Source organism: Pieris rapae, chromosome 20, assembly GCF_905147795.1.
Source record: "Pieris rapae chromosome 20, ilPieRapa1.1, whole genome shotgun sequence".
NCBI classification, from domain to species: Eukaryota; Metazoa; Arthropoda; class Insecta; order Lepidoptera; family Pieridae; genus Pieris; species Pieris rapae.
In genome coordinates, this window is record NC_059528.1 from 7,866,267 (window position 1) to 7,888,272 (window position 22,006).

Genomic DNA, 22,006 nt, shown 5'->3' on the forward strand with positions numbered 1-22,006 from the left:
AATCGAACTTAAAAACTATTTCCCAATCGTTCACTGTACTATGAACAGAAATCTATTAGAGGTAACTAGACATATGAGTGCCTAAAGTACTTTGGAATACATTCAATTCTCTACCCAATTTCGCGTAATACCTATCCATTATGGTTCGTAAAGCATTGTGTCAGATGAAATAACGTTCTTTGAAATATTCTATACAATAGAAAAATGATTCAACACTATTTCATTCGAATGACAAGAACAGTTTTGTATCATCACTACATAGTATAAAACAAAGTCGCTTTCTCTGTCCCTATGTCCTTTGTATGCTTCTATCTTTAAAACTACGCAACGGATTTTGACGCGGTTTTTTTAATAGATAGAGTGGTTATAGGAAGGTTTATTTATATTTATAATAGCATCCATTAAATAGTGGAGAAGTACTGTTATTGAGGTTTCTAATGTTATGTGGTAAATAATTACATTTTTTCCGCTTACATTGCAAACGCAGGCTGAACGCTACGAGTTTTATCAAAATAATGTACTAAGTATTGTACACAGTTTTTCTAAATTTTAAGAAAATCTATAAAACAATATTTCATGTGATACCACACCCATGAACAGTCACTTTCCTGGAAGGTTTGCAAATGCGTTGCCGGTATTTAAATGATGTAGTACGATCTCGAGCAAAGCAAAACAAGTATATATCTTGTGTTTTAAATTCCAAATAAATGTAATGCTTTTGCTATCTACAATTATAAAAAGTACACAGGTATATAACACTAGGTACGCCCAAGACGCGACTTTATGGATGTACCTTAAGTAACGTAATTAATATTTATCTTAATGACAATCAAATTTGATTCAAATACGGGACAAAGATAGTCGCCGGGACATTATTTACTAGGCCTAAAATATGAGACGTCTGGCAAAGCTAATTACTTACTACATGTAAAGTTACATAACATATATTTATCGTGGAAATCACCAGTCTTCGTCTATCGTGGAAGTCGAGATTATACACTGCCCCTGATCTTGCAAATTCCGCTCTCATCGGATATCCGTCCTCTTGGCTTTGAGAGTTATTCTACAGAAGCATATACAAATGTCATGATGCCTTAACGGATTTAATCGCCATAAAGGAGCTGGAGAGCTGTATTCACTTTTGACACAGTAGACTTAAATCAGTCCACTTATAAGTGAAACTAGTTTAAGTGAAGTCATAAATACGATAACATGTGAGCCTGCTGCCCGTTTGCCTCCTTTATGAAAAATAGAGCAGCCAAGCCATCGCAACTTAAAAGTCTTCAAGAGAAATGAAAAGAAAGCCTTGCAGGTCCATGGGCGAAGTTTAGCCTACCTATTTTATCATCGCTTTTATCGCTAAAGTAGTAATCGCGATTGTCCACTAATATTCTGTTATGGTAAAAAATCATTGGTAGATCAGAAGCTACTCGTATGTGTCAGATGTGTTTACCGACACAATGAAAATCTGACGCGTTCAAGGGCGCCACTAATTGTTGGTGTAACAGTGGAAACATAAATATAATTTTATTAGAGATATCGTCGCTTGAGCTTTATTTCATTTTAGTTTTTACGTATGCATATATTTGATGTCTCTGTTTTAAAAAAAAACTAAACTGATACAGGATACATAAAAAACAAAACCGAGATAGGCTCACGTACTGAATTACCGCGGTGATTCATTAATATGTGTTGTATGTTTAAATCGCATATTAAAATCATAAAAAACCAGTTGCTAGCCTTTTAGGCCTGGGCCTCAGCTTTTTGTATCTGCTTTTTAATAATTTGTCAAAGTAATAGGCAAGTAGTAACCACTTGTGCCTAACTCATGTCGACATTTGGGTTTAAGAAAAACCACATCAAGAAAATTTCCTTCACCGTTCGAGTGAATTTAGAAATATATAGACTATTGGTGTACAGGCGGGATTCGAACCCACGGGATGAGAGTCGCACACTGAAGCCACTGTTTAAACGACATATTATTAAATATATTGTTAAATATTTAATTTTTCGTCGTAATGTCACGTAAAATATAGACAGGAAATTACGCATCGTAATATGTAAAATCCTTCCTGTCGCTAGCCTGTTGCCATGGTAACGTTTCCTTCCCTCACTTTGACAAAATTTTAATTAGGTAAATATATAACAACATCAGTCCTTATTATAACTAATAATAAAACGTTTTTGATAAATATTTGTAAGAGGTAAAAAATTGCTAATATTTTATTCCGAGTAATTTGGCAAATAATATTATCCAGTTAACGAGATTTTTCTTCTGCCTACTTTGAGAAAAAAAAAATTATGTTACAAGCCTTTTTAATAATCCTATTATAATTATTATTTTTATGTAACAGGAGGCAGACGTCTAGGAGGCTCACCATAATAGATTAAGTGATTATATTTAACTAAGGAATAATTTTTAGATCTACATATGTTTTGTATATCTGTAATAAATTAAATAGGCTGCTTAATATCTACCCGCTCACCGTCTACAATCTAAATACACGACTAAAAGACTGACTTATGAACACACCCTATGCAGTGTTAGAGCTACTTCTGAGACCTACTATGTACACTTTATGTTACTCATTCTCTTACTGATTCACTCACTCATTCACATATTACCCACACAGTCACTCGTGCACTCTGTGTTGATTACAGTTGAAAAAAAAAACAAAAATAAATAAAACAGAACATGTAATTATTTTAAGAAATTTAGAAGTAAGATTTTTAATGGAAGCGCTGGGAACCCTGACGGGTATTTTTTACTTAAAAGGGTTCCAAAATCTTACACACATGCAAATGTACCTACTTAAATGAATAAACACTTTTTTATTTTTATTATAAGTACTAAGGTAAATATTTCCATACAGAATACATCTTGTTTAGACGAGTTCTTCATTACTGAAGTCATTTTGGTGTTGAATATCTTCCTTCTTCTCCAATCACAGAATTGAAATGCATCGCTATCCTGAACATCCAACACCACATTTTTATATATCTTCTTCTTTTGAAGTTTCAGCCCCGTCCATGGATATGGAGATGTCTCGGAATACATTTTTTTAGTTTTTACCTATATTGCGATTTTTCCATACTTACATATATTTGTGGTAATCTATACTTACAAGTTTGCATTTTTTCCCCCAATTTGAATGTTCCTTAAGAAATTTTTCATTCTTCCGTAAACGACATTATTGACTGGGAAGTCAAGGTAGTAGTAGTCAAGTAAGGGATTACTAAATCTTAACTAAACCATTTGACATTCAACACATGGGCTGATGCAATCTCATTTGCATTGAATTCGAATAAATTAATAACCAGGCTACTTTGTAACGATTTTTAACGATTCCTTAATCAATCTTTATAGACAATAAATTGCACTATACAATCGCATTTATAGTAATCATGAATATATATAAACTGTATATCAGACTAACGTAATCCTATGTACTGATCATGGTTTCTAATAACTCAAACTCTGACTCAATATACATTTATTCTTAAAGGTAAACAAGTACTTATGAACGTCAATAGAAAATATGTTAAATTGATTGTAAATTTACATTTACTACCAGTTCGCAAATCAAGAGCGATCAAGAAGAACTGGCAAAAAAACTCTCCGCCACTCTTTTAATCGCCAAGTTTTGAGTTATACAATTTTTTTGAACTCGGAAACCAATCCCAAGGATTAGAGTCATTTAAGTATTCGTCAAATCAAAAGCTTTATTGACTAATTACGTTTGACGAGACTTTTGAATGTATTGAGTGACTTTTTCGTGATTATTAGAACCTGTCTCTGATATAATCCATCGACTTTTTGGTTCTAGGGCATGTCCATCTCCTCACGATGTTATCTGTCATCGTACGAGCAGTTGTCAAATCCGCATAATAGACATTATTGGCTCCTTGTTTGCTATTCTTATTATTTACACCCAACATTTGTCTTTCCATCCTTACACATTTCATAAATAATATAATTTCTACACACATTTTAAATATATAATGAATAAATATAGCTACTTATAAACATTCACTTCGTAATTATCTTGTCTAAATTATGTTTTGTATCAACCCATTTTAATGACTACAGTAGCATATCTGTAAGGGATATAACACAGAAATCTAAGGTGCCAACTTTAATATCAGTCTCAATGAATATAAGGAAATGGAAAGGAAAAATTCAGCACTGTTTTTCTAAAAGCCGTCTGCCAAAACCAACAAACGTTCAGACACCTATCATCCTGTCCTACAAAGTGTTCGCGAATATAACTGAATAAATATTACTTATCCAAAGCTTGACATATTCGCTAGAAACGTATTTTTTTTTTATTTAAAATTATCTAAAATTGGAATTGTTTATTGAATTTTATTTTATTATTAATTGTAATTTCATATTTCAATAGATAGTTATAACATGTATTGTAGAGTCATTATACATGATGTGGTTAATTTTAGTAAATAAATAAAGCAAAACTAACTTTGGAGAATTATTTAACTGCACATATTTCGCAATACGCAGTTCTACCTCTTTGTGGTGAAAATTCCAAACCAAACATCGTATGCTATTGGATTCAACTTTAACATTTGCTGAAGCTAGGTTGCGATCTCGGGTAAGATTAGTCCACGTTGCATAGTCTACTGGCCCAGAAATACAATATCAGCTTCATGGCTAAAAGGCTAGCACGATCCGCTTCACACGACTTTTATTTTGCTAACTAGTGAATTGACTCCCTATGGAGGTCTTCTCTATGAGAAATGGCCTTCAGTTGTTTAAAAAGGGGTTATTATACGATTATCTAATTTATAAAAGGGCCTGGGACCAGGGCTAGACAGGCTACTTCTAATTAATTTGCGATATTTGTTTTAAAGTAAGTTGTTTGCCATTTTGTATTTTACGCCGTAAGAGTACCGAGAGTTTTTTACACCGGCTATTTCTCTCGGCCTACACCCTCTTCTTTTGCGATGAGTAGGGATGTCTACTGATTCAAATTTTTAACAATAATCTTGTATTCATAATATATATATTTTAGTTTTTATTAAAAAAAAGAGCATACTCCTTCCTCAAAGGCCGCAAACACTAAAATGTGTGTCCATATGCTCGTTTGCCTATTCTCTAAATAATAAAACCTAAAAGTTATATTTAATCTGCTTGAAACAATATATGCATATACTTGATATTATAACATTAATTAATCGCGCTGGCCTCAAAGTAATTACGCCCATGTTAGCCATGCATTGAACAATGCAGATACATTTTAATAGCTTCTACACAAAGGATGTTAGAATATAAAACGGTATATTAAAATTGCATTTGACACCTAACTCTTGAATAACACAATAATTCATAAGTGTGTTTTCATGATATATTTTTGTAATACATATTAACAAAACACTGGAACTTGTAAGAAAATCAATGCCTTGCAACGCAATCTGCGTTCTTTTTTTTATATTACAAACGGCAGACGAGCAGGAGGCTTACCTGCTGTTAAGTGACACCGCCGCCCATGGACACTCGCACTGCCAGAAGGCTCACAAACGCAATGAATTTTTAGATAAATTTTATTTTTTTTATCAACTCCATCAACAGCATTAAAAATAAATTCAAATTTTCAACTCTCTACGATCAACCCCTATTTTTTATTATAAATGATATACATGGCAAAACGACGTTTGCCAGGTCAGCTAGTATTTCTATAGAAAATAAAACGTGCATGAGTTTCACATACAATGTCGGAGTACAACGACACTGTACTGAAATACCACGTTCAATACGGTCGTTGTACCGATTTTAAAAGCTTAAAGTAAAAAGGAAATCTAAAGATAATAAATATCAATGACGGTATTTGGTGTGTGATGTTTTGATTCTGATTGACAGCAAAAGCGTATTTTTCCTTTTGTATACTCGCTTTTATCTATACCAATGTTTCTACTCGGTATGTATGGATACGAAGCTCAAATATACAAAAAATATTTGTCTTGACATGATGAGGTAAACATTGCTATGTTTATTCCTACTTCGTTAAAATCTAACAAAAATGAAACATTCGTAATCATTTCATTTGCGGAAATGTTCGCATTTTCAGAGAGTTCACTCAACAGGTCACTCAAGCGTAGATGTATTACGTCCGACGCGGTATTAAAATTTGTACCTTCTAATGTTGCAGTTTCAAACTTTAGTATCACACTGGATATGGTAGAAATAATCTCTTTTGAAAAAAAAAGGGCAGCTTACGTCGACGTTAGTTTAATTATTGATTTTTTTTTAAATGTATTTTAATGATTTCTTTAAAACCATTAAAGATTTTTTTATTTCTTTTAATTTTATAAAGTTATACGCAAACATTAAATACCGAGTATGAATCAAGCTGTCTCTGCCAGTTCGTGAAATTTTGGAGGTGACATAAATTGGCCTCCACGCAGTCATAATTTAACCCCTATGGATTTTTTCTTATGGGATTATCTTAAATCTACGCCAATAAGCCGACTTCTCTGGCGCAATAGAAAGACAATATCCGTCTCGAAATGGTAGGCATCACTAAACATCCACCTACCGACCTGTCATAAGTAATTTTATTGTTCAATTAAATGAGTGCCATAAAGGCGAGTAGTTATATATTTAACTCATAAAAAAATCTTTATTCACATTTATTTGGGCATTGAATTTAACAAAATCATATTTATTGCTTTCCATTAAATTTTTGGAATTTTCCAACACATTTGGCGCTTTTTGTGAATCCGTCGTCGTCCGTGTCGGCACAATCACCACCAAATTGAACTGTTTAATATAAACAAATGTTTTACTTTAATGAACATTGTGTTTTACATGCATTTATTATTATTTTCTATTAATTTGAAAATTATACAGAATTGTTTATTTAGTTTTTACCTAATAATAACAGCCATATACAGATACTAAAACACATTTATATTTTGTGTATTTACATGTATTTGTGTGCTCCAAATCCTGCCATTTCTGTCTGCACTGTTCCATTCTCTGCCATGCTTATCCATCATTTATTGTCTTTCTCTTTTGGGGCACCAAGACTAGTACTTTCTTGCTTCTCTTGCCAAGTGCCCCGTCTGTTTTCACTTAAGTTTATTTATTAATAATAATAATTCACCTTTAAGAAGGCAAAAAAACACATAAATCTGTACAAACATAAAATTGTGTTAACACACATACATAATTAAAAAAAAATTATTTCACATCACTAAAGAAAACACCTCTACGAACATTATTTGACACCCGCTATAAGTGAAAACAGATGTTGCATTATACACCAGACCCTTATAAAAGGGACACATTATTCTTTCTTTATAAAGTGTCGGATTAAAAGCATTTTCGAGCCGTTATTATGCGACATTTTTATTAAATTTTGTACTGATGTAAAAAAACTTTGTTAATGGAATATAATTTTGGTAATGAATTTAAATATACAGTTGAAGGGTTTTTGATGGCTATAGTAAGTTAAACACTATGATATTACAGAGTGATAAATACAGTTCTTCAAATTGATTAACAATCGTTATATTTTTAATCGTTAAGTTTTCCATAATACTTAATTATTGCTCCAATAGCATCTCTACATATAGTTCTATTTCAATTCGATCTTATTCCCTTCGTTTAGAAGTAAATTCAAACTTAACCCTTCTCAAATTCTTCTGCACCCCCTCATGGGTATAGTATATAGTACATAGTATAGTACAATGATTTTAATACCAACCAAATCAATTGTTTAGTTACGAACTTTAGATGATAGGTTTAGGAAGAAATTACTAGGAAATAGTTAACGAAACACAATAAATTTTCATAGTATAATGAAAAGCTGAAATTCAAATTTTTTCGCATACAAAGCTCAAATATTAAACATGAAATATTTAAAAAAAAAACATTCAGCCAATTAGCCTCCTTTATTTAAAAAAATACGAAAAGCCCATCGGTTCGCACAATTTCATATAATAATGTTAGAATTTCTTAGAACCCGGCTTAAATTTACGAAATTTCTTTTTGTTCAACGCAAATTTATTTATTTTTAATTAGAGCAATAACAATCACAAATTAATTGCTTAATTTAATTTAATCCTTTATCTATAAATACGCATACGAGGCATATTGGATTTCAATTTTATCAATGGTAAAGCCGGCGGTGGGCAAGCCAACAAACAAAAAAACAACAAAAACAAAAAAAAGCCGACTTAAAATTCCGTTCTTATCATAGAGAATAGCCATTGAATAATTGATTCTTTTAAAAATATATTGTGAATATTTTGGTTAATCAATAATCCAGTAGCGATAAAAACCTATGGCCTCAGATTGCGTTGTCTATATCATGTTTATTTTATAAAGAATGACACATGTCATCAACTTTGGGATTTGATGCATGCCGTGGCACAGTTGGGGATCGAACCACGGTCATCGTGCTACTCTTGTCACTGAGTTACAAGCCCCGGCTGGGCACCAATGGACTTTCTTTGTCGCTCGTATGGAGAAGGAAAACAACGTGATGAACCAGCTTGCCTTAGACCCAAAAGACCCAAAAAGTCGACGTCCTGTGTCTAACAGTTTCCCTATTCCATTGACAAATGATCAATGACATGTACCACTAGTTTATTTTAATATTTTATATGATGTAATTTTAATATTGAAGACTGTTGTAACGTAAATGTCACGTCAAAGAGTGCTTTAATAATAGTGAATGCATTACCTATGAATATAAACATTTTATGCATAATGTATGTTATAAAATAACTCATATGAAAAGCATAATGAAAAGATCAACGAAGACGAAACAGAAATATCGTTTTAAATTTAAATAGGAATTACTTACAAGTCAAGAGCATTTATTTGACAGGGCCGAGGTTAAATATAATTGAGGGGTTCCTCTGCATCTGCTACTGCGTTTACCACAGAGAATGTTCAGGGGAGTTGTTCATGTAGTACTGTAGTTGAGTTTCATCATCGGACGTCGAAGCATACTATGAAATTCCACTCGCCCTAGACCTCGACGTCTATCATTTTGGAACTGAACATTTTTAAGGCAGTCAGCAGGTGGCAGATGTATTTCCGAATCAATTAGACTTAAGGTCCTTCAAGAGAAGACCGTAACAATTCTTAGCGGCAACTTACTTGCGAGCCCTCTGCTAATTTGAGTATATGGGTGGTATCACTTCAGATGAGCCTCCTGCCTATTTGCCCGTGACATAAAAACATCTTGTAATAAAGACAATATAATATGTAATTTCAATAACCATATTTGCCTTAACACTGAGGAGATACAGTAATATAATTTACAGAAACCCATTAATATTTTTTTATAATGTTTTAACTCGTTTTTAAATATGATAGTCTTAACTGAAACTCCAGGTTATATGGGATATAATCACAACAATTAGAAAAAGCCTATGTGATAATAGCAACATCATCCATGTGTGTTTCATTTTTGTTAAGCATATAAGCCTCACAAACATAAAAGACACTGAAAAAAACTGACGAGAAACTGTTGGTATTAAGCTTCGAAGCAAGACTTAGAATTAAAGAGGGCTTAAAAGTTTTTAACAATAAAATAAAAACACAGCTTATTGGATATTTTCACATGTAAAACTAAACACTACAATACTCTGAGTCTAATTATAAATTGTGTTATTGCAACAAACGCAGGTGAAGCGTTGAAAGTCCAGAGTTAATTTCTGCCGTTTAACTAGAATTGTATATTTCTGACCACTTCCGACAGAGTAAAAGGTGGACTTAGCGCAAAATATCACTCCCGTATGTCAAAATCCTTGCTACTTTTTCCATGTTGCGAGGAGAGGAGGGCCAAAGTCAGGGCTGATCACCCGTTGGTGTATCCAAAACAAAAAAATTATGGGTCTCAACGACCCTAATGCTCTGAGACTAGCAGAGAATGGGGCAGCGTGGAAGCAGCTAGTCCTATCGGTATTTCACAGCATGACTATGTATTTGCGTTTTGTTCCCACGAGAATGTAAATGCGTGCTCCTATTTCACCGTGCCACCTGCTGATAGAGGAGATATTAGTTTTTAATTTCTTTTATTATTATTTACTACTTAAGATGGCATATGGAACATATAATGGTTGCAGCTCCTTACAAGCGTTGTGTAAAAGTAAAAACTAGGCGATTAAGAGTGGCGGAGAGTTTATTGCCAGTTCTTCTCTTCCGTTCTACGCCCTTGATTTGAGAACTGGCAGTTTATGTAAAATTAGAAGCAATGTATATTTCATTTTTCACATTAGGATTTACTTTGGTATTTTAGATACAGTATAAATTTAATTAGATATTATTGTAATTACATTTATTATAATTAGTATAGGCCTACAATTAATTAGCATTTTACGGCCAGGTAACTGCTATCTTGATTGACAGTTAGGTCAGCGGTGATTGATGCCCCGAAATCACGGCATTATCTACACAGATAATATTATCAATGTGATAAATATCAAAATTATATGAGACTTGAAGTGGAAATATATTAAATCAAATCTAAATATAATTTATTCATACACATTTATGAACGTCATAAAATAATTTCAAACTGATACGGACGGTTTTTGTTTAACTAACCCATACTCATAAGAATATTTATATTTAAGCGGTTATTATTAATGTAAACTATTTGTTTTAACAAAAGTATTTTAAACTAGAACTCTTTTCCAAATTGATACCTACGTTCCGGGTATGAAAGAAAGAATTTCTCATCATGAATATGTTCATGTTATAGTATTTTCGTTTGCCAAACTTGAAAAACATCTCTTCAAATTCTCTGTACATAAACAAGGTTTTTGCTTATACATTTAAATTTCTAATACATAACGGTTGAATTATAAATAAATAAATAATAGTGGGGCGCGGCTTAAGAAACTGAGGAAACTGCATAAAAACATTATTTATTTATTACTTTCCCGATAATGTTTTCCATTGGCTATTCCCTAGAGCGATAGTATATTCACTAGCATTATGAAAGCCTTAGTGAAGGAAATTTATTGGCATTCCTTGCTTTGGGATTTTATGTAGAAATAGAATTTCCGTGAATGAAACTGCTTTTATTGAGATACTTTTCTATGGGTTGTATACTAGGAAACTGTCTTTTTTCTTATAATTGAATTGTATTTCGAAGTATTAAAGAATTTATTTCGAGACGAAATTAATGAAATGCCAATGGAATTGGAACAATTTTTTCTAAATTTAAAAGTTTGATTGATGTCGCATTGTATTTTTTTCAATTGGATTATTCTTTTTAATATTGATTTTACATCGTCTAACCAAAGCGTCGTTTCATCGATGTTTGACATACCTGTAGCTTTGTATTCTGCGCTTTAGTTATGTTTAAGATCCATATGTTAGTACAAGTAGTATATATAGATCATATTAGCAGACTCGGCCAAGCTTTGCTGTGGCTAATGTTTTTGTTATATAACATAGTAGTAAACTATACAAACGGTAGAGTAACTTATGTGAAAGTTTGTTACTTTTAACACAGCGCCATCTGTTAAGATTGTATCAATAAACAAATATGTGCAATAAAATAATATTGCGGGTATAAATTGAGATGTAAGCTATCCTATCTTTTAAGTTAGATCAAACTGCACATGGTGTGCAAATTTGATTGATATTAGGAGTCCAACGCGGACAAACATCGTGACAGGAGATTTATATTATAGACCATATAGAGAGGTTTATGTTAATTACCATACTCGTTTTCATGACTTCTTTTAATTCCCAAAAGCTCTTGCGTTGGATAGATATGTTTTATTTAAAGAAGTTATTATTATTAAGAAGAAAATTGCAGTACTTGTGTAAGTCAAAGACTATATTAGTTTAGTTTTCAAATTCTCTGTTATAATACGCCTCCGCTCGGAAATATTATTCATAATGTTATAAAAGTTTATTTCTCGGTTAGCTTTAAACTCGAATGTATATCTGTGACATTTATAAAATGTTTACTATTTTCGCTTATTCATTTTGAATCCACCAGACCACTTAATCCAACGTTCATTAAAATAAATTGGCTGTATTATGCAATAGCTAACGAAAACTTAATAAATTTTAGGATTTTTTTTCAAACATAATTTTTCTAAATTTATTGTCTATTATTTAATTGTAATATTTTTTTATTAAAGCTTAAATTAAAGCTTGCCAATGCTCGGCATACTGATACATTGGTAAAAACAAACACAACATAAAATTTTTAATGTGACAAGCACTTAAAGGCAAACATGACATACATTTAGAGCTCATACAAATATCAATCGAAACAATTGTTAAACAAAACAAACATTACAAAAAACTAAACAAAAATCGATTTTAAAGTGTGAGGAGAGCAACTATGGATATCCATCCCTAGCTTGTGAGACCTATTTAAATAAGACATTTCAAACCTGTCTCAATAATTCTAGAATCCCTGATTGAATAGCTAACGAAAACTAAATTGATTTTAGTAATTTTATTCAAACATAATTTTTCTAAATCTTTTGGCTATTATTTAATTGTAATATAAGGAATTTCAAACCTGTCTTAACAATTCTAGAATCTTGACATCTTAAGTTATTGCTTGAATGAAATTTTTATTAGGATACAGATTAAAAATCCCTTATCCGTAAATCATCACTTTAGACTTATCTGTGGCGGCCGTATTTCGCGCCAATCATAAATTCTATTTGTGAATTGTGGTTGCTATATTAGATTTCATCCCTATTTAATAGATAAGAAATCAAAACGGTACATAACTAGGAGTTAAATAATTAATAAATGATTTAGAATTTTAATGAAATTTCTGTTACATTTATGTTTTCTATAATTCTCATATATTTTAGAAAAGTGAGCTTGTAAAAGATACTGTAGATATAGCATTATATATGTGGTGACGTTTAAATAATATGATTGCAACCTTGATTGCTGGAAACAGTCCGAATGACAAGGCATTTTCTTTTGCCAACCAGCGAACTGTGGAATCGACTCCCGGGGGTCTTTCCTGGCAGATACGACCTCCAACTAATCAAAATTCGAGCGTACTCCTCCCTCAAAGGCCAGCAACGCAACTACTAATAATGGGTGTCTATGGACTGCAATGACTGCCCTTTTTGAGCGTCCCGCAGGCTTTCCCCCTATTATATAAAAAAAATAAGCTTACAGCCAAATCTAAAAAATTTAATTGAGGTGTAAAAATATATAAATGCAGTGTTACAACTCTATGGACTGCGACAACGCGTTATTGCGTTAGGCCCGTTTGCCCACTATTCTCTATGAAAAAAGCATAAGAAATATCTTTCCTTAATCAACTTACTGACAGATACATAATAAACCTCTTAGCCTAACACGTATGTCGTTGATTTGGGTTCTTCGCAAACATTCCTACAAAGAATATTCCATTATTACACAGGCTTTCCATCGAATTTAGAGTAGAGAACCACTTGAAAGATTTCCTTTTTCAGATAGCTGTATGCCATTCGTTATTCTTTACCGTCTGTCAATTGCGTAAAGGAAGAAAATTCCAGTGGGCCTTGTGTCATGGTAAGTGGGATTTATAAGTTTCCTTTCTTTTGTTTTTAAAAAGTTACAACTGCAGTATATACTACATATATATGCAACATCGTGTTATCGACTTCGCGACAGTCATACATTATTTATGGTATTTGAGGGCCGTGGTTCAACACGTGTTGATGCGGACACCTTGGGTGATTCCTGGTGCGGCTGGTAGGCGATTCCCACATATACATCCACCACGTTTCCCCACTTTAAAAATGTGGTCATAAAGCCACTTTAGCCACCAAGTTTAAACTAGGCCAGGCTAGGCCTAGTTTAAACGCTAGTGCTCATAGGTGTATATTATATAAGGTTTGACCACAATGAATGTTGTAATATATGTAATGTAGTATTTGTTTTTTGGGTCAAATAAAGAAACTTTTTATTTTTATTTTTTAAAGTTCCATACAATACAATAAACACAATATCTGTGCACATGGGCACTTCTGTCATCAGATTTATCACATACTTAACAGCTTCGATTTGTCAAGTGCTAGGATAGGATTGACAGTGTCAGCGGTAATGACTTCGCTGATAAGATGTAGGGGAACATAATGATTCAATTTAGAAAGCCCAAAATATATTATCACTATATATCATGTTACAAAGCATGAATACAAAAACAGAATTTACACATTGAATGCGTAAACAATGGATACAAAGTAATAGGCGGAAACCAAAAACTTTCTGGCGAATTTAGATTAAGTAAATATGAATGTTTGTAAATATGTATGTATATTATTATATGTTATTAAAAATAACATTTTTCGGATCCGAGTGGTAGGAATACAGCACATCGGGTGCCGAATACTCGGATCCGAAAGCAAGGGGTGGCAATGCTTTAATAAACCGAACGGGACGCTCGCACGGCGAGTTTTGCCGCGCACCACCTTTCACCACGCACTTTGTGGAACCACCTGCCGACTGAAGTATTTCCGAACCAATTTGACTTGGGTCCTTCAAGAAAAGAGCGTACCAATTCTTAAAAGGCCGGCAACGCACTCGCGAGCCCTCTGGCATTGAGGGTGTCCATGGGCGGCGGTATCACTTAACATTAGGTGAGCCTCCTGCCCGGTTGCACCCTGTTCTATAAAAAAAAAAACGGATCCTTGTGGGCGGCACCGCTACTATGACCCCGCTCCTTACGAGTGAGTGTTAAATGCTCAGAGTCAAATTCCGGGACTCTCTTCACTTCACTTCACTTCCGGATTTACTTGTTTACTCGTTGATAACTCAAAATATAATGTACATAAATATAATATAATGTGACCCAAGTAGGCTAAAATTTGTAAATATACTAACAATGAGTCACTCAATTAGCGCCTACTGGATGAGTAAACTCACCCCCGCTAACCCCACCATTCCACTGTTTGACTGCCCTTCACGCGTATTAGGGGGAAAAGTCTTATCGCATATATCAACTTGTAATTAAATCTCTTTGGTTATTTGTATCTGGCTGGTTATGGTATCATTAGAAACTTCTTATTTTAAAGAAGATAATTCCAAATTCAAATAAGGAAAACGTGTGAATTTTTTTTATGTTTTTTTTGTTAACAGTTTATGTTTGAGTGTATCTGTTTTTGGCTTTTGTGTATAATATAATTGTTTTTTTGACTATTTATTGACTATTTAATAAGTAGCTGTTGAAATACAGCAGGCTACTTCTAATTAATTTGCTATATTTGTTTTAAATATTGTAGAACTGTTTGATTATTTGCTTTTTTTTAAAAAGAGCACTGAGAGAGATCTCGGTACTGTTTTTTACGCCGGCTTTTTTTCTCGGCCAACAAACACCCACTGTCTTCTTTGCCGATGAGTAGGGATGCCAACAGATTCGAATTTAATGACGTGGAATAAGTGATACCATGATGATCTTATGTTCTAAAATAAACGTATTTTTTTAAATACTGATAAACAAATAAATAAACGAAAGTCTCCAATAACTTTACAGTCTCTATTAAGGGAAAGACACTCTGTTCTTGTGTTCTTTTCTTGTTTAGCACTTAAGACAAAAAAGATCAATGGAGACATTGAGGCCAAGACGCACGGCATAATTGTATTCGTATTATTTTATTATATACTTTTGATTCAAAATCGAGTCAAATTTCGCGGTAAATCTCTTTATCGATGGGATGTTCGGCCTGTAGAATATTTGTGTACTTCAAAGAGATTAATTAATTTGGATTTCATTTTAAAACATTGAATCAAAATTGCCAATAACTTGACTTAATTGAAAAACAATTTTAAGGGAATTTTTTTTTTGTTGTCCAATATTCTCTACACAAATTAATTACACAATTCATTTTCTATTATGTGAATCACTAAACCGTCGTCTATGCGAGTGCTAAATAAACATGAGTTCTAAAACAAAAGTGGAGTGTTGACAGGAATCGCAAACAGTCATTTTATCACAGCAGCTATCAATTTGAGAGACACGAAAGAGTATTAAGGGAATGCGATGACAGGACAGATTTAGATTTAATTAATAAGTACGCTTTATATGCATAAGTATTATGCAACGCACATGTTATGACTCGAGCAGTAACAAAAAAGATAAATGTGGCATCTTCTATTTTCCACTGGAAAGAAGAAAGAGTAGGCAACATACCAAACCATTTTAGATGTAATTAGAGAATCGTAAAAATATATGTGATATTTTTATAGAACAGGTGGCAAACGGGCAGGAGGCTCACTTGATGTTAAGTGATACCGCCGCCCATGGACACTCTCGATGCCAGAGAAAGAAGAATTGGTACGCTCTTTTCTTGAAGGACCCTAAGTCGAATTGGTTCGGAAATACTTCGGTGGGCAGATAGTTTCACAAACTGGTCGTGCACGGCAAAAACTGCCTGGAAAAGCACGCAGTTGTGGAACGGCGGACGTCGAGGTGATACGGGTGGAATTTCGTATTCTGCCTCGACGTCCGATGATGAAACATAGTCGAAATATCTAACATCACCGCATACACGAATTCAAATACGACCAGTCACCAAAAGTAGCACCCGTTCACGAGTATGACGCATGGCCAGCCATCGGTCCCGTCGCCATGTTTTAGGGAGAAAGACAACCCGACGCATGGACGCCGCCAAAAACAATGACATTTAAGCGAGCATGACTATCCTTGAACTGTAAACTTGCCTACATGAGATAATAATACTAATTATACTGAAATAAATTGATACTACATGTATCACGATTTGTTACCACTAGGTACCAACAATGTATCAGTGAACCAAGCGAGCAAGCTTTTGTAATTAAATAAAAATAAGGTCATCAAAGACGGAGGACTTTAATATGGACCTATCATATTCCAATTTTATTTCAACATAGCAAACAAGCAAAGCAAAAATAAACGTCCTTGGTTGTATTTATTATTGTAACATATTACATCTTTAACCAATATTTATTCCCGCTAACGCGTGTGATTACGGAATATTGGCAATACTACAAAATATATTTATTTAGAATATTATATGAGCAGTCTAAACCCAGTTGCTTAGGACACTCTAAATACCTAAAGTCGTGTGTTCGTATTACGGCTGAGCACCAATAGAATTTTTTAGAATGTGGGTAATTAGAACTTGCCCCTATAATAAAGGTTAACAACGTGAACCCACAAATCGAAATGTGTCAGACTCAGAAAGCTAATTACCAACTTCAATCGTTAAAATTTTCAATCTTTTTTTTATAGAACAACAGGCAACGGCAAACGGGCAAGAAGCCTCCTGATGCTAAGCGATACCGCCGCCCATGGACACCTTCTAAACTTCTTAGTATACATGCATGAGTATTTCTAGAGATAAATCTTTTTGTCATAAAGAAATATAACGAAAGTTAGGTGACAATGATTTTAAATATTACTCTCAGCGATGATAACAGTGCGACATCTGTTTTAACAGAAACAGATGTATATTCGTTATAGTATAAAAATATGTTCCTATCCCGGCATTATTTAGCCCCGAAAACTATGTGTAAGGAGATTAGACAAAGAAAGACTTCGAAAATAATTTATGTGTCCAGAGGTAACAATATAAATCGGAAAGTTTAAAAAACAATTTGTATCCAGATAACTTTGTTTACGAATGTGTAGTTCCGAGTTTGTTTTCCAGTTAAATTAAACGTATATTCTGGGTGAATCGAGGCACAATTATTCCTTTAACTTCAGGGCTGCATACTTCAAATCATCAGATGCAGACATATTATGTCTATGCCAATAGGGCATTATGAAGCTTTGATATAAGAAAACCCTAAATTTGAACATTTTAATTTCAAGTTAGAATCACTTCTAAAAGACTGTATGTACACTTACTGTAAACACAAATGAAACATTTTTACGGCCGTAGTCTTGCTAATAAATCTTCTTTGCCACACGAGTAAACTTTGCTTCTTGCTTTGAAAAGATAAATTGTGACTTGCATTCACGCAGTAGTCATTTCACAAACAATTTGACAGATTTAGCGTAATAATTTATTTTAGAAGAGTTGATGAAAACTCATAGGTAATTTAAAGTAATGTAAATTTTTTTTTTATTAACGTGATAGTCTAGTCAAAAGTTTTTGTTTTCAAATAGAAATTAAATTAAAAAAATCATGAATTACGATAAGGACACTTTTTTAAGATAAATGGAGTTTGTAAACAAGCAATATATTTCCTAAAAGGCACTAAATTACATTGATAACACCTAACGACTCTTTGAATACTTCAAAACTTTTGTCCAGCTTTATCGATTTCTAATTACTGTTTATGAAAAAATACTTAAATTTCCGCTTTTGTTTGAACTTTTTATAATTAAGTCCCTTTTTAAATATAGAAAGGGTTGAACTTAATTTTTAAGAGTTCTCAAAAGCTGTAAACAAAGCTTTTTTTCCAAATTCAAGGCCAGTGACTGATATTTTAAATTTTGCTTGTATATAGAGTTAACATAGAACAGCGCAGGATCAGTGTTGGCCTAGTAGCTTCAGCATGCGACTCTCATACCTGAGGTCGTAGGTTCGATCCCCGGTTGTGCACCAAATGACTTTCTTTGCTCGAACGGTGAAGGAAAACATCGTGATGAAACCAACATGTGTTGGACCCAAAAAGTCGACGACGTGTGTCAGGCACTGGAGGCTGATCACCTTTTTTTATAGAACAGGAGGCTCACCTGATGTTAAGTGATACCACCGCCCCAAGTACAAGAAGTGCATAAATAAATAATGAAAACTCTCAAAATAACAAATAACACTACTTATAAAGTAAAACATTAAGAAAAAAACAATAGATAAATGAACCATAACATGTAAAAACAAAAATGTTAAAGCTAATCCAAGAGTTAGAATTTATATATATAAGTACAAGCTAATTACGAGGTAAAAGAAGAATGATCGAAAAGAGGATTTTTAAATAAATTTAAAGACTGAGCTCGTCTGATATAAATAGGTAAGGAATTCCATAGCAGTATACTTGAACAGTGAAGGAGGAGTTTCAAGAATTAGATTATCTGGAAACGTTTGTTGTTATTACAAGAGAAACGATATATTAAGGGTCACTTACACAAAGTTCCAAATAAGCTATTTATTACTTATTGGTAGGATAAACAGTATTTTTGCGTTTCACGACTATTAGATAGCGCTATTTGTCATTATATGCGAAGTTTCTTATTCGGAACTTTTATCTTTCGTATAATTTATGTGTTGCATAGCTATTTCGTAGTTTAACCAGATACTGTGAAACAGGCCCTAATTGTGGTAAATACTGTTAAATTTTTCAGTATTTAAAAATAGCAATTAACTGTATTGATTAAAGGAAACCATAGACTATATTAAAACATCAAAGAAGTCTTATTCACGAACATAAACTACTCGCGAATTAATTCCAAGTTAACGTTCTCTTTCCGTAAATAGTAATAAAACCTTTAATCTCCAATCCAATAATATTTGTATGGTATGTTTGACGTATCTTATTGGCAACAAAATATACGGAATTATTAACACCAGTATTACAATTTAATAAAATTAAAGGCTTAAAAGTTAGTGATTATCTAATTGATAAAAGGGCCTGGGACTAGTGCTGGGCAGGCTACTTCTACTTAATGAATTTGCTATATTTGTTTTAAATATTGTAGAATTGTTTGATGATTTGCTTATTTTAAAAAGAGTACCGAGAGTTTTTACGCCGGCACTTTCTTTCGGCCTACACCCTCTGTCTTCTTTGCCGATAAGTAGGGATGCCAACAGGCTCGAATTTAATGACGTGGAATAAGGAATTACCATTATGATACTTCGTTCCAAAATAAACGTATTTTTTTTCTAATCACCAGAATACACATAGGCCTGTGATGCATCTTAAGATGCATCATTTAAACTCTTAGTGCGAAATACTGGCACCTAATAAAATTTACGTGAAGTCAATTTCAGTTAATTTATTGATAATTGTCTGGCGTCTGTGTACCAAGCGGTTCGATGGCCGTTGATACACAATTTTATATTAAGACTAGCGGCCTCGGGAACTTCGTTTCTCCTTAATTTCTACCCCACCTTTTCAGCACAAACCAACATGGAACATTTTGCAATGCTAGCGCAGAGACTACACTTTTATGTGATTTTTCTCTATATAAACCGCAGAGTTCAGGTTTTAAGTTCTTAACTAACAAATAATAAGTTGGGGTTTATTGTAAAGGGATGAAAATTAAGGGTGGTGTGTATTTTTGTATGCTAATGCCTATTATAAAAATATATTGGGCTGGTCGCTTAGGGGTACTGAATATGGTATAATAAAATTCATAAATATCGGTCGAGCCGTTTCGGAGTAGTATGGGAACTAACACTGTGCGCGAGAATTTTATATATATAAAGATATGAATAAGTGCATACCTCGTTAACATATATATATTCTTTACATTAAAGGCACACAATTGTCTGTTGTAAGGAAGGAATAAGTTTGCAAACAATAAGAGAGGTTAGGCTGGTAATACTAACACTTTGATTTAACAATAGTTATAAAAATTATAAAATTGCACGTAGCTGGAAATAAATTAAAAATTCGTGGCACCTTTTAAGTTCTGTGCCTCATATTTTTGTATCTTTTACATAATTGTCAATCTAATCGGTAAGTATAGTTGGCATAAAGGTTGTCAAAGTGTTGTCAAATGTCAGATTCGGGTTATACATTGCTGTCGTTTGTTTTCTGATGTCGCACAATTTCTGATTTACGCATTACGATGTGTGGATTAATAACAAAAATCCATCACACCCACTCGGTTATTATACCTTTCAACTGAAACCCACAAAATAAACAATTGTTCTAAATTTAGTGAACAAAAAATATCTTCGCCTATGAGTCACGATTTTAAATCATTCTTGTTTTGACATTAATACGTTTTTTTTCTGTTTGTTCGTGAGTTATTCGACTGGTTTACGAGAATCGATTATATCATTAGGAGCAAACAAATTTGCGAAATATGATCTGCCATTCATTATACGGGGCTTAAGACAGAATTGTGTTTTATAAATTGGTTTAAATAATATTTTAGATATTTTTTTGCGATAGTATCCTATAGGCTTACCCTGTAACGAAATTCCGATGTTTATTTCAATATATTTAGAGAATTTATATCTTGAAAGTCATCATAAATCTTTTGTGTGTGATATTAAATTCGATGTCGTTGTCAACATTAATCTTATCTTTTAAAAAAATGAAAATAATCGGTCAATATAATCTTCTAATAAAAAAATTAAAAATAAGATCTTCCAACTTGGAGCGACCTCGCTCAGTTTGACTATTTACTATTCAAAAGACCATAGTGGTGAAAGTCGATAAGTTGTAAATACTATCAGACTATTCTTAGCATATCATAGGATATCTTTCGATTTGACATCATCACAGAAAAGCAATAGTGGCATAGATGGAAGGGTTAAAATTCAGAAATAAGGCGGTGAAATCATTTGTTTATTTTTATTTATTTATTTAAGTTACAAACACATAATATATATGAATGTTATTTAAATATAAATTACAATTAAATGACACCACGATACATGAAAACACGATAATATTAAACTACCGGAAATATTTTGCAAAGTAGAAAAAAACACAAACAAAACAGTGGCTTAGATACAAGATAGGCAGTTGGATTTATTCGGTAGTGGGCTGAGGAATGTTAAACAATGCTTTCTTTAACATTCCTTAGCCCACTACCGAATATATCTAGCTATATAAGAGCTGTTTAATCCGTTATGATCGCGAAAAATTCGAAAGAGAGGTGTCTGAACTTCTAGGAAGTTTTTGCAGACGGAACTTGGAACATTTTGCTGAATTTAAACCTTTCTCATCCGCACAAAGTTCTGCAGCTCACCCTGGGTGCTACTTGTGCTACTTCTGCGACTGTCAAATCAATAATATCATATATGTATTAATGAATCCCCGTTTCCCTTGGTCACGGTATCACGCATGAACAGTTGTACCGATTTTGCTAATATTTTTTTGTTGTTT

General features: G+C 33.0%; 1 protein-coding gene across 1 annotated transcript in view; it reads right to left on the reverse strand.

Annotated features, from left to right (window-relative positions):
- Window positions 1-22,006, reverse strand: part of LOC110993446 (orexin/Hypocretin receptor type 1) — a 50,072-nt gene that overhangs the window by 19,428 nt on the left and 8,638 nt on the right. The window lies entirely within an intron of this gene.